Raw genomic sequence first — 6,407 nt, 5'->3', positions numbered from 1 at the left:
GATGTTGTGATAGTTGCTGACGCCTGCCAGGCATCAAACTTATTTTTCCGTTCTCTGCTGCTGGATCAATGATTGTTCACTTATTGTCCTCTTTCCCTGTTCAGTCATGGCTGCAGTACACTTGAACGTCCTAGTTGAAGCACCACTGCTCATGTATGCCTTCTCTACCTTCTTCCCGAAATTATTGAGAGCAGAAATAGCCTGCAAAGGTACTGTTTTGTTTCTCAGAAGCCTGTTTTATATATATATATATATATATATATATATATATATATATATATATATATATATATATATATATATATATATATATATATATACATACGAGGTGTGTCATTAAAGTTCCAGGACTGGTGTCCTAAAAGATGAATTTCAAACCCAAGCCACAAACCACCATATTTCCCCTTCAAAGTAATCCTTCTGGAGTATACAACTGCGCTCCCAACCCTCTACAGTCACTAATCTTTTTCTTACGTGCTTTTAAAATCATGTCCTCTGTTGCAGGTCGTTTAACAATGAGCGCTGAACAGCGAACAAACTTGAAGTTTTTGGTGCAGTTGGGGAAAACGCCGTCAGAAGCACTGGGTATGCTGCAAAAAGTGTACGGGGATGAGACAATGTCACGCTCACGTGTTTTTGAGTGGTGCAAGAGGTTCAAAGAGGGCCGGGAGGACGTGGAAGATGACCCCAGGAGTGGAAGACCCTCAACGAGCAGGAATGAGGCCAATGTTGAGCGTGTCAAGCAGATGGTGCGTGACGATCGTCGGTTGACTGTTCGAAAGATCGCAGATGAGCTTGGCATGAACCACAACAGCGTGTGGAAGATTATCACTGAAGATCTGGGCATGCGGAAAGTCTGTGCGAAGATGGTGCCGAGACTCCTGAACGATGACCAGAAGGGACGACGCATGCAGGTGTGTCAGGACATCCTCGAGCGTCTGGAAACTGAACCAGACTTGCTCAGGAGAGTCATCACCGGCGATGAGTCCTGGGTATTTGAGTACGACCCGGAGACCAAACGCCAGAGCCTTCAATGGAAGAGTCCGGCGTCGCCACGGCCGAAGAAAGCAAGGCAGTCCAGGTCCAGCTTCAAGGTCATGTTGATCGCTTTCTTCGATGTGAGGGGCATCGTCCACTGCGAGTTCTTGCCACAGGGCCAGACAGTCAACCAACATGTGTACAAAGAAGTACTGCGGCGTCTGCTTCGTGCAGTGCGCGAGAAGAGGCGGGAGTTGTGGCAGGGCAACTCGTGGCTGCTTCACCACGACAATGCGCCTGCTCACAATGCCCTGAGCATCAGAGAGTTCTTGGCCAAGAAGAACATCGCCGTGCTGGAGCAACCGCCCTACTCACCTGACCTCGCTCCGTGCGACTTCTTCCTCTTCCCCAAGCTCAAGGAGGTCATGAAGGGGACCCGTTTTGATGATGCGGACGACATCAAAAAGGCCGTGACGACGGAGCTGAGGAGCATCCCGCAAGAATCCTTCCAGCAGTGCATGCAAGCCTGGCAGAGAAGGATGGACAAGTGCATGCGGTGCCAGGGGGATTACTTCGAAGGAGATAACCTATAGTTTGTAGCCTGGATGTGAAATAAAACTTGTGTGGCACCAGTCCTGGAACTTTAATGACACACCTCAGTATATCTCGTGTATATATATATATATATATATATATATATATATATATATATATATATATATATATATATATATATATATATATATATATATATATATATATATATATATATATATATATATATATATATATATATATATATATATTGTTACAACCAGATACAGCCCCTCTCACAGATGCCACTGCTTCAGGTCAGCTTATCCCTAGGCTACATTCCTACACGACGAATCCAGAGACCTACTAGTCGCCAACAACTATCGAGCCTCAAGAGATCGCACCCTGTTTAAATCACCAACAGGGAAGAAAGTTTAACAAACAACAACTTAATCCCCAGAGCTGAGAAAGAAAGAAAAAAAAAAAAAAAATCAGCCACATGCTAGGGAGCACAGACAGTATAGACAACTTATAAAATAGGGTATAATACCCCACTGGACTACTGCCCACACTAACAAAATTTACCAACGTCCAACAAAGATATTATAGTGGTCATAGAACAACCTATTTACAGTCTTTCAAAAGAAAAGCCCACACTTCCGATACCGCTGATGTAGCCTGGGGAGAGGGTAGACAGGTATAATCTGGCAGAACATAGCAAGGTCCTCTAATACCAGACACTCACAGCTGCGAGCTTTGAACATTAGTAGCATTTAACAACATATAACACTCAGGACAAAGCCCACACACAGACACATACAAAAAAAACAAAAAAAAAACAAAACAGACTCACATAACCGACAACAGGGTGCTGCACTTCAGCAGAAAAGTGGGGAAGGAATAGGTGTCTGCTTCCTTTAGAACACTGCACAAAGATACAATGGACGTCAAGATAAACTTAGATCTGCACGTGGAGTCACGCTCACACACTGCAGGCATAACGAGGTACTGGGCAACTCAAACTCTCAAACAATATCTAGATCCGCACTGATCATGGCCTTCTGCAGGACTAAATAATAACCAATATAGTAAGCCATAATCCGATTATCCCACCCGTAGGTATATTACAAGAATACCCTCCCTACAGTATCGCTTCCACACTCATCTTGTCTCGATCGATGGCTTGCTCGCTACTGATGTGGCGAAGCGGGAGAAGACCGTTCAAGCTAGACACAGCGACGCCGTGTCTAGCCACTTTCTCCTTCTACTCCTCCCACAAGATCTGTCTCGGTGAGGACTTATTCCTACAGGGAGTAATATTCATATCACTTTTCCTTCAGCCACGACTACAGCTGAGCCACCTCTTCCTGCGACTCCTGTCTTTTCTCCTCCTCCTCCTTCATCTTTTCGTGCCTCTGCCTTTACTATTACTCCACCTACTCTTACCTCTCCTTCTTTGCTGCGCAACCTACTCCTATGCCTTCTCACCCACACAACACAAACATACGTCACCAAAGACAACCTTACGTCCTCCAAACGTTCCCAACAGGGGCTGTAGCTTCCTAGTACATCATCACGGCATCACCAGGCATCACACTTCTTGGTCGAACAGATCTTCTGAGACCACCATAGAAGTCTAATTTGCTGATCCTTTCAGTACTCCGCACAGAACACACTACATCCTTTCACTGCCTACACGTTCACTCAACTTTTTTGCTCGCTCATGGCTTCTGAAGAGCCTCAATGTCACACCAATAAAACGAATAAATTAAAAGTGCCACTTCTACAGCAACAATAAGAGGAGCCCCCTGCCCACTCTCATTTAAAAATGTACTTCCCAGGTGTGACATGACCAAGCTTGTTTCTCACTGCCAAGCACAACAATACTATCGACCAACCTATGACACAGGAGTCGCCATAACTAGCTGATGGCTGCTCCTTTCCAGGACGCAGCACACCCATTCCCGCACATGGAACAAAACTCCCTCACTTGGTCATCCAAACACAACAATTCCCGGCTCTAACCCAATCCTTGCCTATGTGCCTCTGGGTCAACACCACTGGCCCTGTGTGCAACTCATTTTCGGTAAACCCGACTCATTGTCCTTTCAAGAAGGACGGCACCTATCATCACACACCATCCCACTTGGGTCCGGCACCTGACACTTAACAACAATTTGGCCACACGAAACCTCAAGCAATGTTGTGGGCGCCTCCTGAGCGGCAATCAACATTATCATAGAGAAGTCCTTGGCCTTCAGGCATTCGCTATGATCTCTTCTAACGCTAGCTGCCCCTCGTCTGTTGTGATCCTTTAAAAAAAATCGGAAATCCAGTAGAGGACCAATAGAATTTCCATTGAATCTCTTGATAAATTATTCCTTAAAAGCTTCATAATCAGTTAGTGTCATTAGTTTGTCACTTATGAAAAGGTTTCCTGCAGAACAGCGGCCATGGTAATATCCGCTGATATTGAGTATAAAAACTGTATTAATACGTTCTGAAGATTTACTTGTATGTGTTGGATCTTGCCCTTAGAGAACGACCAACTGGTGTTTGAAGGTACTGTGTCCATGCAGTAATTTAACGTGTGTTTAGTTTCTGTGAGGTATGGGAATTATTTTATCTGTTGCTCGAGACCCTGTGGACATACATGGTTCTGCCTTCAAAAAAATTTCCATCCTATCTGGCTATCTAGCTAAGAATTTCCCTACTAGTAATACCAAACTTGTCACAAAACAGCAGAGTGGTTATTAAATAACAAGAGTAACACTAAATGGATCTCCAATCTTTTTATGCTGCAGAGTTCGTAACCCCAGTAACATTGTGTTTACAGTGTCCAGTTAGCGACTTCTTTCACCAGCGCCTTTCTCCGTCGGTGCAACCACGCTGAGCTGGAGGACTGATCATTAACTGGTGCTGGGTGTTATAGTGCATCGCCGCTTCCAGTTGTCTTGTGAAGGACCGATCCCTGATGAACTTGTTTTCCCAAATGCGAGGGATGGAGCAAACTTTGTCTCATTCCTTGAAGGTGTTGTTGTTTCATTGTTTTACTGTCACCAAGTGGAAGAAGATAGCCTGGATTATGCTGATGAGAGGAGTAAAAACCTTCAGATCTTTTTTTCTTTATGTTTAGTATATGTTCTAAGACGCATATAGAGCTGGATATTCACTCATTATCGAACACTCATCCAGATCGTGACGCTATCGTGTTAGGGAACTGAGTATCTCGATGTTTGGCAAATACTTCCGACTATGATAACGTTATGTCTTATCTCACATATCTTGTGGTTTAGTTGACAAGTTCAGCAATGCAGATTTAACCTGTTTTAGCTGTCACATCCATCTACGTATGTTCCGTATTGCTACATCTGACTTCTGACATTCATTGGGTAGAGGCCATACCAGTGAGTGAATGTGTATATATTAAACACAAGTTATAGATGAAGGGAATGGTCATTTGAACTTTTTGTGGCTGGAAATTAGTATCCCTCTCTACGGCTATCCCTTTTCTATGCATGCACAGCACCAACCTCATAAAGCACACAATCCTGTACACCACTTGCATACATATGTGCCATCTGTGATCTGAGAGTAATCGTATCTACACATAGCCACATATGTCAAGAAACATCTCAAGATGCACAAACATCATGAGCAGTAGAACCACATATTATATAGAAAATACCTTCACGAAAAATTCCACAAATCAGACCTACAGAGGTGATGTCGTGAATTGGAAATCACAAAAGTTTGGGTCAGTAAGAACAACTCGTTGATATGATAGTCAATAAAACACGTACACCCTTTCAAATCCTTCACAAAACACATTCAGGCCTTCGGTGATGGCTCTTACCCAATAGGCAACCCACGTCACGTGGCTCATAGAAGACATCCAGCAACAATTTATTGTCACTCAACAGCGAAGAAGCCCAACTAAATAGCACATCTAACATTACAGTCACGCAAGAGGCAGGAGACACCTGCCAAAACGATAATTACTCACAGTGAGGTCTCAAACACTGGATTAGGGAATGGTATGAACTTTAAGATAACCCAGCTGAACGCTTCCCTTTTTGTTTTACACTATAAACGGGATAGTCACAGCCTGATTTAAGAAGAACTCTCTTCCTTCACACAAAACTGCAAGGACCTAATTACACACAAACGCTCAACTCAAATTTCAAATTCAATGTGGCGACTCCTACTCCAGCCTCGGAGTCCCCGTCTGGATAGGAGAACAAAAGAGTCCCCAGCTCGGACTGGTGTTCTGGTATCGATCCTAAGTGATGTGACACTTCTCTCAACTTTTTCTTCATTAATTTCTGCAACAGTCGAGGGTTAAGATCTAATTTTAAATGTGTAGAACACCATCTCTCCTTTAATAAAACTCATCTTCTTTTCCTCATCGAAACACAGGTGTCTGAGGTAATTGACAGTAGCCCCTTTTCTGTTCCCTACTGCTTTCTCTATTCTCATTTTACAATCCAAAGTTGGATGTTGCATCTATGTGTGCAATGACTTAACCTGCTTTCCTGCCCACGGTCTTGAATCTTCCGAGTTTTCCACCATCTGGTTACAACTACCTGACTCCTCTGACTATAAAAAATTCTTTGACTTTTTAACTTTTAATATTGAGCACATTATGACTACCTTCCCTTCTGGGGAGATCTCCATTATTGGAGACGTTAATGTTCAATACCAGCTTTGGCTTTTCTCAACCTTCACTGACCATCCTGGTCAGCCTTCAACTTTGCTATCCTCCACGACCTAGAGCAGCTGGTGCAACACTCTATTCGTATTCCTAATGGTCTTCTAGATACACCCAATATTCTTGGCCTTTTCCTAACCTCTAATCCTTCTGGTTATGCTGTCACCCTATCCTCTCCACGGGC

The sequence above is a fragment of the Scylla paramamosain genome, chromosome 41 (assembly GCF_035594125.1).
Source record: "Scylla paramamosain isolate STU-SP2022 chromosome 41, ASM3559412v1, whole genome shotgun sequence".
In the NCBI taxonomy this organism is placed as follows: domain Eukaryota; kingdom Metazoa; phylum Arthropoda; class Malacostraca; order Decapoda; family Portunidae; genus Scylla; species Scylla paramamosain.
Note: the sequence above shows the minus strand (reverse complement) of the source record.